At 33.9% G+C, this 12228-nt stretch overlaps 1 protein-coding gene and 1 long non-coding RNA gene across 23 annotated transcripts in view; both read left to right on the top strand.

Moving 5' to 3' along the window:
* ubn1 (ubinuclein 1) overlaps nt 1–12228 on the top strand; it is a 192149-nt gene that overhangs the window by 137396 nt on the left and 42525 nt on the right. The window contains exon 7 of one of the 2 annotated variants that reach the window (NM_001446735.1): nt 5359–5436. The gene's annotated coding sequence lies outside the window, so the exon portion shown is untranslated. The remainder of the gene's footprint in view (nt 1–5358; nt 5437–12228) is intronic. The other variant, NM_001446736.1, reaches the window with a different exon arrangement.
* LOC147846685 (uncharacterized) overlaps nt 1–12228 on the top strand; it is a 165456-nt gene that overhangs the window by 137642 nt on the left and 15586 nt on the right. For 10 of the 21 annotated variants that reach the window (XR_015476221.1, XR_015476213.1, XR_015476220.1 and 7 more), the window contains one exon: nt 5359–5436. The exons of 1 other annotated variant lie outside the window; for it this stretch is intronic. This is a non-coding gene — a long non-coding RNA (uncharacterized LOC147846685). Of the gene's footprint in view, nt 1–5358; nt 5437–12228 lie in introns of those variants that run through there. 10 more of the 21 variants (XR_015476210.1, XR_015476208.1, XR_015476224.1 and 7 more) reach the window with 1 other exon arrangement.

Genomic DNA, 12228 nt, shown 5'->3' with positions numbered 1-12228 from the left:
AATTATTACTTAAACTATATCAGGTAAAGGTGTTACCTGAAATATAAATATTACCATATATAGTTTAGAAACCTCAAAGTCATTAGATATTTTTTTTCTAAAATTATAGTTTTTCTCAGATTTCTGTCAAGATTTCTGCCTTTCAAGTGAAATAACTGAACATAAACATAGGAGGCTGAGAAAAATGCTCATTTTAAGAGAACATTTCACACGGCATTCAGAGATTTTTGCATCTGAAGTTTTTATATATATATATATATATATATATATATATATATATATATATATATATATATATATATATATATATATATAGTTGAAGTCAGAATTATTATTTTTCCTGGAGGGCTGCAGCTCTGCACAGTTTTGCTCCAACCGTAATCAAACACAGCTGATCTAACTAAGCAAGGTGTTCTGAACTAGAGACTGTTACGCAGGTGTGAGTTGGAGATGGTTGGAGCTAACATCTGCAGATCCCTCCAGGAATTGAGTTTGAGATCATTGCTTTAGACACTTTATTTTCAAGGCTAAAATTTGAAATTTTATTCTTGGTCCTTTTATGCTGGTAAATTTAACAATTTTTTCTAAATAAACAGTGATTCATTAATGTGACACTTAGACTGAATAGACTAAAAAAGACAATTGAAAGAGTGTTTTCTTTTAATAAAATCGTTACACTAAAAAATCCACACAATCCTTTTATGCCATCCCAACACAAATCTATTAAGTGCCTGCCAAAGTGTACCTTAATCTCTGCCTTGGCTGCATCAGATAAACAGCACTGTGACAGACATGAAGGAAGCAGATCTCATGTAACGTTTGTGAGAAATGCTACAGTAAGAACTTTCCCAATGATTATTTGATGTACTTGTTGTGGACTTAATGCAAACCTTTCGATGAGTCATACAATGTCAATACAAAGTTCATGCACATACACACAACGGACACACATAGCCCGTACGTTTAACTTTGTGCTGTTTTGCACCAAAATGTGACAGGATACACATTAATAACTACTGCTGTATGGATATCCGTTATGTTAATGTTCAAAATAAACCTGATTTAACATCTACAAACTGTCCACAAAAAGAATTGTGCTGACATGCGGCTGTGATAAAGAAGGTAAAATCGCTGTAATTAATTATAAGCATACACTGTTTTAAAAATGTTTTAAACTTGTAAAACTCATTCTGGATCACATTTTATGATGATTAATGATCAAAGAGAGCCGAACAGATCTTTTAATCCCAGTTGCTTTGCGCACATCCTGTCTTGTTGATATGATTATATGCATTACTACAGAGACATGTTAATAAGCAGCTGCCAATCAATTCTGTGGGTGGGGAAACCACACTCCTACATATTGTTGTGGTCGGCCTCAAAAAAAGAGCGATTTGGATCCTATTTTAACATCAAGAAATTAAAAAAAAAAGTCTTATTGTCTTTATATCACCCCAATATGACTGTGGACACACTAGAGCTCCACACAGCTCTGTCCTAACAGCTTCCAAAAGATGATTTTCATCATAGGTGCCCTTTAAAAAAATGTGAGTGGATTAAACATAAAACAGTTGTCATAAACAATTCTTAAGAATTGTGTTGTTCTGCTTAGTTTGAACAAGTAGCAAAACAATGAGTGCATCTGTGACTTATTTGCAGCTGTTTTTGAATACAAAGTAAATCCATCATCAGCTATTAAACACATTGTTATTTATGCTTAAAATCCTGGCCGTTTATTGCTGGTGGAAACTAACTTCAGCTTCTTTTCCGTTTCTTATACACCAAGTCATCGGAGTTAATTAATTACATTAATAAAAAATAATCAATGAAAACAGAGTTAAAATAGTTTAATCATTAACATTTTGATTATGTGCCTGTGTAATGAGTCATTTACTTATTCTACATGTATCCTGTAATTTCATTAAAGGCTCATTATTTTTACTTAGTTGATTAATAGCGGTGACTTAATTATAGCCTAATAGTAGCCAGCATTTCATACAGTAGATAATTGTTTTCAATGTGGTTAATTAATGCTCTGAACTGCAGTGGGTGAGCTCAATCTATTTCATTCTCCAACCGTTTATTTACTTGTCATTTTCTAGAATGCAGAAGGATTTTTTTTAACCGTTTCGTAATGATTATTGCCATTTTTAGCAGCTGCGCACAACTGGATCTGTGCTTCAGTTCATCATCACTGCTTGTAAACAGTATTATTGAAATAGAGCACAAACGTCTTTCTCTTTCTTTGACTCTTATAGTTAGAGGTTTAGAGAGAAAGAGAGAGAATAAGGGTTTGAGAGCGAATGAGAGAGAGCTTTTTAATTGCAGGAAGACTATGCCCACTGGCCCGCACCAAAGCAAATGGAAACTGAAATAAGATTTGTCAAATGAAACATTGGAAACAATGGACACTATTTAATTTAGCATATGAGTTATGCCAGCTTAAAACCCATTATATCTTATGGACTTGAGCCAAGTGTGTGTGTGAGTGAATGTGTTTGTGTATCTATCCTTTTTTATATACTTTGTGCTTAAATGGATTACAAGAAATAATTGTTTACAAATGCAATACCGGTGCATGTTTGCTTCATTTCCCCTTCAAGAAAATCTTATATTAATGGAAATTCTGTCATTCCTTTGTAAAAATCTAATTGTTAAACTTGACAGAAAAGACTACTAGTTGACTTTACTGTTAGCATAACAAAACCATTCAAAATAAAATCATTAGTGCATCAAAAGCCTTAAAAAGTTCTTAAATCAAATTATTAGACAGCTAGCTCTATATTTCTTTTCTAACTGTTAATTTGTGAAATTAAATTTTTTAGATTTGTTGATAAAAAGGCCCAAATGTCTGAAAATAAAAATCCTGTTTGCTTAATTTTCCCCATATATAAGTATCTTGACCATTTCTGTGTGCACATCTCAGCAATGTTGTCAATATAATAGATTTTAATTAGCAAGTTACTATAAATCTTGACAATTATGGAAATGACTACTTACTGTTTATTAAATGACCAACAAACTAATAATGTTAATGTTGTTGGAATAAAGTAATTTAAATGCATTTTGAATGCATGTTACAGACTCCATAAAGAGATTGTTAAAGACATTCACCCACTTTTTTTATTTATTTTAATTTATTTTTTTTAATTTTTTTTTATTTTTGCTATTTATGAGATCATTTTTGGCAGCTTGTTTCCACCATGAAATAAGAAAGATTATTGCAGCCTATTAAAATGAGCAGAAACAACACAATTTTTGAGATGTTGTTTAGTGACAACTTAATTGTTTTAGGCTCAATCCATTAAATTGTTAAACTTAATATTAACTTAACTTCTGGCTTTTTACTTTAGCTTTGACTGTGGGTTTAAATCTCGCAACTTTGTTTTATATCTTGATTTATTATGTAAAATGTTTGACTTGAAGGTACTAAAATCTTAAATCTTGACTTTTTTTCACACTCAAAAAAAATATGTTTGCTGTTTGTTCACAATATTTATTTAAAATGAGCTGTAACAACACAATTCTTGTGTTTTTGTGGGGACAACTTCATTGTTTTATGTTCAATCCACTTACATTTGTAAAAACTAACACGTTACCTTAATTCCTTCATGTTGTCCCAACACAAACTGATTGTGTGAAACCCTGCATTTTTACAGTGGAAGAGGCCTATATACTGTATAAAAAGTATTTTAACCATTTCCTTGTTTAAATCTCAGAAATCTTACCAACTAAAAAGATTTTAATTGAGAAGTTACTATGAATCTTGAACATTATGAAAATGACCAATTATTCATTCATTCATTTTCTTTTCGGCTTAGTCCGTTTATTAATCTGGGGTCGCCACAGAGGAATGAACCGCCAACTTATCCAGCATATGTTTTACGCAGCGTATGCCCTTCCAGCTGCAACCCATAATTTAACTTTGAATAACATCTTTTAAATGCATTTAAACTGAAAAACAATAGATATCACCTATTCTTTTTTTATTTATTTAAATTTATCAACATTTTATTTTTGTTATTTATAGGATGGTTTTTCTACATGTTTTACTTCTGCAGCTTGTTTCCTCCGTGGAATAAAAAAATGTGCACAAAAAAAACAACAACAAAAAAAACACAACACGATTTTTTATATTTTTATTGACAACTTAATTGTTTTATGCTCAATCTACTTAATTGTTAATATTTAGCTTAATCCTATTTGTGTTGGGACATCATGAATTGTGTAGAACCCAGCATTTTTACAGGCTTTTTTATCTCACAATTCTTACCAAAATTCAAGATTATATTTTGACATTGTAAGTAAGTGTCTCTTCTGACTTTTTACCATTAGCTTTAATTGTGGGTTTACATCTTGAAACTTTGTTTTACATCTTGATTTTATTTTGAAAAATGTCTGACTTTGAAGGTCAAACTCGCATCTTTATATATCAGAATTCTGAAATTCTTTATGCTTTCTTGTAAATCTGATTTATTATTATAATTCAAGGTTGTATCTCACAATAATGACTTTATTTTTTTATAATTGTGAGAATATATTTCACCATTCTGACTCTTCTTTCATAATTAACTCTATTTATTGCCGTTCTTAAAACTCATATTTTATTTCTCATTATTTTTAATTAATATTGTGATTCTCGTTTCCCTTAATTCTGTCCTATTGTCTTTCAATTTCCAAGTTTTTCGACCACACTTGCAACTTTACATCTTTTTTTATGGCAATTCAGACTTTTTACTGACTTTCAAGTTTCAATTTCACAATACAGTTTTTAATTCAGAATTAAGATAAACACTGAATATGCTCTTGGAAAAGGATGTTTATCGAACCTGAAAGACGCAGAGTCACAAATCTGTCATTTTGTGAGTCTAATTGTGAGATATGTTCAAAGATTTATGAAATGTATAACTTATAAGAAAGTCGGATTTTTTATTATTCTGTGGATTAAACAAGCTTTAACATCTTTAATATAAATGATAAATATAATAAACAGTAAAACCAAATGAAAGCCAGTAAGACTCATCACAAAACAGCCAAACTTGAAAACAATCATTTGAATTTAGACTTGCTTGTGGTGGACTAGCGATTACTACACAATGACCCCTAAATCATGCTACTAGGACAGTATTCTTCACATTGCACCACTAGGCTTTAACACAACTTTAAAAGTACAAAACTCTGTGTTGGTCTGTAATTGTCTTGAACTTTTAAAGTACAGTAAATCCCTGCATTTATCTCCATTAGCTTCAGACTTTTCCATCCTTTTCCTGTCTCTCACACACACACCTGTGGGTCTGATCTCTCACTCACTCCAGCAAACGGCAGACTGAGTGTTGTTTCTCTCTCTGTGTGTCTCAGCAGATGCTTGACTCGTCTCTGCCCGCTGGTCCTGGCAAGCTCTGGTGTGGCCAGAGGGTCAGTGTGGTCCAGCCCAAAGTAAATAATTAGTGTTACTGGCTTTTTCTCCCTCTCTTTCTCTCACTGTGTGCGTGTGTGTGAATGTGTGTGTGTCTTAATTTGGCTAAAGCTTGCGGCCGTGAAGAGAGATGTCATTATTTACGCCAGATTATGGTTGCCGGGTGCCACCAAGGGAGTCTGTTGCCCATTCCACCGGAAAGCAGGCTTAAGCTGTTTATTTACCATTCCTTGTGAGTGTGTGTGTGTGCATGTGTGTATGCGTGTGTGTGTGTGAGTGTGAGTGGAGGTTGGCGTTTTTAATACGCCTCATCCTCCATTTAACAAGCACTTCAGTGCATTTAGAATGAAATTAAAACTAATTAATTGGGTCTAATGTGATTTTTTTTTAATCATTGTTGTTTTTGCTGTATTGGGAATGCCCATTTAACAAGCATACCTGCCAGTGCTAATTAAAATAAATTCAATAATCAGATTGATAACACTTTTTGTACGTTCTACACTGGCAAATTATACAGTTGACCCTGACTACTTTTTGACTTTGTTATCTTCCTAAAATCCTTTACTACACTAAAAAATATCTGTAAATTAGTAGTTTTCCATAGTTTGGGATTCATGTATTTTTTACCCATTTTATTTTTAGCATTATGGGACCTTGATTTTTCTTTCAGCAACTTTTACCCTTATTTTTAATAGTTTAAAGTGATATATTGTCTGGATTTATATTGTATATTAGGCTACAAAAACATTTACCATTACTTTTTCTGTAATTTTTAAGATTTATTTCTCTATATTCATTCATTCATTTTATTTTCGGTTTAGTCCCTTTATTAATCTGGGGTCACCACAGCGGAATGAACCACCAACTTATCCAGCATATGTTTTACACAGCGGATGCCCTTACAGCCGCAACCCATCAGAGAATTCCTCTATATGTATTTATAATGCATTATATTATTATAACTACTAAAATGTTCATTAAAGTCACTTTGTTAAACTGTAGAGTTGAATTTTCAACATTAAAAGTCAAAAGTGAACTTAAACACTAAAAACTGAACTACACTGTTCTGGTTACTATGACCATTTATGTGAAGCTGCTTTGACACAATCTGCATTGTAAAAGCGCTATACAAATAAAGCTGAATTGAATTGAATTGAACATAGCAGAGATCAAGCTCCCATAATGCAATTCACAACCATAAATAAATGGAAAACACAAAATATGAAAACTGTTAATAAAAAGATTTTTTTACAGTGTATATGTGATATACACTACCTGGCAAAAGTCTTGTCGCCTATCCAAGTTTTAGGAACAACTTGACTTCTAGTTGATCATTTATCAGAAATGGCTTATATGAAAGGCAAAGGCCAGTAGATTACGCTTATTTTACCAAAATAAAATATGATCATGCCTTGATTATTAATTATTTAATTAGGACAGTAAGGTCTGACTTTGCTTAGACAAAAGACTTGTCACTTAACAGAAATAATGTACAATATAGAATATAAAGTCATGCTGCAGTGGGAAATTAATCAATTTTGTGTATGACTCCCATGAGCTTGGAGGACTGTATCTATACATCTCTGCAATGACTCAAATCACTTATTAATAAAGTCACCTGGAATGGCAAAGATGAACTCCCAGAGTTTATCAAGACTCTTTGGATTCATCTTCAATGCCTCCTCCTTCATCTACTCAATAATGTTCACATCTGGTGACTGGGCTGCCCAACTCTTGAGCACCTTCACCTTCTTTGCTTTCAGGCCCTTTGATGTGGAGGTTGAAGTTTAAAAAGGAGCAAGTATTTGCCCACTCCTGTGGTTTGTAATGTAATGGTCAAGTTATTATTTGCTGCTCTTACAACTGGGATAGACAACAAGACTTTGTCAGGTAGTCTATAGTGTGCGCAGATTAATTATTTCAGATGAATTTTTAATTTAAGCTTATTTCTTACTGTTCAAACAGAAGATATTGGTCCTCGTGTTTTTTGAAGTTCTGTCCATCATAAAAGTAATCCAACAACAACCAAGTGGGTTAATTTATGACTTCTGAAACAAGGTGATAGGTTTTTGTAAGAAAAATATCTGTATATGAAACTTTAAGCTGTTATTACTGGCTTCCAGAGTTGAGTTTCTCCAGTTCATACAAACAGAGAGGAGTAAAAAAAAACTCAAGATCATCTTCTCTTACATCAAAATTCTTCAACATTTTTCTTCTCACATTACACTTCTATTTTGCAAATGGCATTTTGTTTTGCCCCATCCTTTTCACTTCTTTCCTGTGGCCTACGTTCTAACTCAATATTATTTTATGAAAGCATGTATACAAGGTGTTGGAAGACAGTTGTTGTTTAGAGTGAAAAAATTCCGGTTTCACCAAAGCTTTCAGGTAAAAAATGTTTCTTAGAGCATATTTTTGTTGTGTGTTAGTAGACCACTGTAATCCACACATGTGGGTCCACACGCAAGCTGTGCTCTCATTGCAGGGAAATGTAAACAAAACCTTTGTTGCAGCACATTTATAAACGCAACATTGGCGACCCATGTCTCCGAACAATTGTTCTACTACTTGTTTGAAATACGGTTAGCAACACAATGTGGCATCTCTATGAAGGAGTCTTCGAAGCTATATCATGCATATTAACAAAGTTGCATCTCGTTCACAATAGAGCACGTTGATTGGTTAGAACCAAGTCTTTCTCATGAAACGGATGTGCTGAAAACTCAACAACAAAGCCGGTACAGACAGCAAATCTCCACACTGCAATTTACACAATGATCTCATGGCCATGACGTTGCTTCAATTTTTATTTTTAAATCAGAAGAACGAATTTGCTTTGAACAACCAATTTTCACTTTTTTGTGAATAATATGTGTCTTAATAGTGTTTTTAGCAGTGTGGGACACATATATGACTGTCAACATCTAAAAAACAAATGTGTTTTGGTGTTTCGTGACCCTTTAAATATTCGGTTTTGGACAAAATATCCATTGCTCCACTTGAGGCCTTCTTTAACCCACTGGAGTCATGTGCATTGCTTTTATGATGGATGAATGCACTTTATGGAGCTTAAAAATCTCAGGCACTATTCACTGCTGATAATAAATATCGTAATGCTATTTATTATAGATTAAACTATCGATCATTTTAATTTCTGGATGAAATATGCATAAAATACCATATAAACAAATACAAATTTTATTTTAAGCATCAAAACGATAGATTAATAAGGTGTAATGTGGAAATGATAACAATATTAAAACTTATTAGTGAGCATAATAGACTTATTTCACAAACATTTAATCTATATTTTACTCCAGTTTATATAAAATACCACAAAATCTATTTAATTTGTGCATTCGTTTTAATCTAATTCTAATCTTATAATTATAATGCAGTTCGTGTGATTATCGTTTTTTAAATTGTTTTAATTATTTATATATTTTTATTAATTATTTTTATTTCCCTAAACATTTCCACAGACCCCTAGCATTGCCCTTGCAAAGCCTAAATTTAAAAACACTTTTTTTACACCAAATTCCTCCTTAAGATTACATTGTTTGTTCCAATATTGTCGATCAAGGTATCATTCCTATTCTTTTGTCCTTTTCCAACTTTTTTCTTTGCATTATTTCCCCCAACTTCATCCCCAGGTCAGTAGAGCATATTTTGTGTTAATAGATGCCAGGGGTACAGTGGGCATGTGTATGTAAGATTGAGCCCAACTGCTCTGCTCTGCCCTGCCCTTGCTCTCCCCTGGCATATAATAAAGATAGCCCAGCCTCAGTGTGTGCCAATCTGCTACTTCTCCCCATGCCTTCTGTGCCAACACGTTTACAGATGACTGCTTCACAATCTTCTTTGACATGTTTAAATCCCCCTTTTTTTTTTTGGATTCCAGTGGTCATGTATAGATTAAATATATTTAACACCGAGAGAGAATGTGTAGGACATACAGGGTTAACCGTGCGTGAACATCTCTCAGCGAGTAATTCTTAAAATTGAAGAGGCTTATAATGAAACACATTTGGTCAGGTGATAATAACAGAATAAGGCTGGAGAATCAGAATCGCGGGTGTGAGATCGTTACCAACACCAACATGCCCCTCACAAAGGCAGGGGTCCCATTTAAAGAATAATTTCTCCCTGGTCTACATAACGACTTAGCTTTTTAAACATCTTTACAATTGATCATAAACGTGTATGATAAGCTATTGAATAACTTCAGGAGAGAACTAGAGGGGGTGCGAAATTTAATCTTTTGTTGCTTTGAGACACCCATGGAATTAATTTAAAACAAGTTTAGACCGTAACAGGCGAACATTTCAATTTATGCAAAACTTTAATAATGTTTGCCATGCATCACTTTCACTGCCTTAATTCATTTTATGATTTAACACTCACGGCTTTTATATTAGCCTGGTGTTTCATACACACACAACTTTTTTCTGGCTATTATTGAGGGGAAAAAACGACTATGGAGATGCTTCATACATTACATAATGTCTTATGTGAAGCGATCTGTTCCAGAGAAATATTTATGGCACATTGCACAGGTTTTTCATCGGTGAAATCTTTATATGATGCTAATATTTTGAACATAAAATATCTTATCTGTCTACTATATTCATATCGGTCAACCATCTGGACCTTAAGGCTTTAGGCTAGCTCAAAATATTAATTGAAACATTCTTCAGTTAACGCGGTAGGCTACTGCTATATGAGTTGTGACAATTTAATATGAGAGCCTACCTGTGCTTTAGGTCCAATTAAACAATGAGGACCCATCCGTGCGCGAATGTATGTGTGTAGGCCTATGTTTTTGCTCGGTGATGTTGAATCGATTTGACACCTCGGGATGAGGTAGATCTTATTTTTCACGCTCGTTTCAGGCTGTTGAAATAATCTGGTCTCATTAGTCGGCCGCAGTACTAGTCTGATTTATCCAGACTGTCAGTGACCCTGTAGTACCGCGGGTCTCGAATCAATCACCTAGCTTGAAAGGCTAAACCTGAGACCAAAACGTGCTTGATTTATCTACCAAATTACAGAGGCCTAAAGACACGACCGAGGAAATTGTGCGCTACTACCTTAAGCGGTGTACCATCACCGGCCTACTCAAAGCATCTCAAAACAGATTGTTGGGAGTCCTACTAAATAGGCCTACATTAAACAGGTTGCTTGGTCAGTTATGTCACATTCAGGATGTTTCAGCTGCCTTTTTAAGTATACATAAAATCTACCACCAAAATTAAATGCCTAAGCCAGCTGAAGTAACAGTCCAACCACTTTAATAATCAATACTGAACGGTAGAGGTACTTACATTATTTATCAATCTATAACATATTCTAGAGTAAATATTTTAGCGGGGTTACACTTGCAACAACCGACACTTACAAAAATCGCGTGGTCATGTAGACCTATAAAAAAGTAGGCCTACCATAAAATGAAGAGAGATTATAGAGTTTACAGCGCATGACTGGAGCATGTGGGATACTTGCTCAATATTTAAGGATATATCCCACATGAAGCATTAAACTAAATATATTATCTTCCGAAGAACAAAAATGCATTTAACGGCTTACAAGCTAATGTAGCTTAAGCTATGAGCAGGTTTTCTGAGCCATATTCAGAGTAAAAACGAAGATTAATCTGTCGGATTTATTTTTGTGTCAATGGGATGCAGTTTTAGTTAAGTTTGTAGGATGTTTTCTTATATTTAAATATTATTAATTCATAGTTAATTTCGAGTTAATACATTAATCATTTTATATTTGAAATGTTACAATAATGTTGTATTATAAGGTTATTTCCGCAGTAATGCTCCCTTCCTTATGAGTTTTATAAATTGACTTCATAGTATATTTGTACTTCAAAAATATTTGTTATACTATTCTGTTGAGTAAACTTTTGAAGGCAGGCTATATGTAATGAAATAACATATAATATGTATTTTCATATAACATAAAGCACTTTAAAATAATTTCATCTGCATGCATCTGTATAATTTATTTTTTTATTTTTTGGTAAATCCCTGGACAAGATTAAACAGCTACCTTTTATGCAGCTTTTAATGCGCCTTTACAGTACAAAAAAACTGTATGGTGTAGAATGATAATTGGCTTTGTTAATTAATTGTGCAAATGTTGCTTTTTAATTGCAATTAAATGAGTATGTCAACCAGCATTAATTAATCCAACTTCAGAACATAATGCTTTGGACCATCATTTCTGTTGAGGTTTTTAATGGGCGATTTTTTTATGAAGTCAACCTAGTTGTCCGTTGCCTGTACACGCGGCTCTAGGGTGGCAATCCCTCCCGGGAGAAAGGAGGAAATGAGATACGGAGATAGAAGGCTACGGGAGGTGGTAAATTAGCTGCCTGATCCGCACTCATTGGCGCATACACTTCCCCCATTAACTCGCCCTGACAGCCACACTCTTTCCACCACCCCCCTCTCGCTGCTGTTTCTCCACTCGGTTCCCGGGGCATGGCGGCCTTGTAGATTTATCATGCGGAGAAATGAATGTATGATGATCAGTTAAATTGAAAATCAGCAGCCGGCTGTCGATGAGAAGCAACACCTTCATAATTAGCAAGAGAAATTGCGGCTTACGGACAGATAATAGCGTAAAAACAATTTACACTCCTCCCTTCCCCGTTTATAATGAGTCTCAGGGCTCAAAGTGAAAACTTTTTTACTCCCTGAATCTATAAACCCAGTACAAGAGTAGATTACAGCGCTGGGGGCCAGACCAGACGTGAGGAGAGCCTGCAGCATCATCAATTCATTTAGTATAAATCAATTCAT

This window comes from Danio rerio, chromosome 1 (assembly GCF_052040795.2).
Source record: "Danio rerio strain M-AB ecotype USA chromosome 1, GRCz13ab, whole genome shotgun sequence".
NCBI classification, from domain to species: Eukaryota; Metazoa; Chordata; class Actinopteri; order Cypriniformes; family Danionidae; genus Danio; species Danio rerio.
Note: the sequence above shows the minus strand (reverse complement) of the source record. Positions and strands in the feature narration are given on the sequence as shown.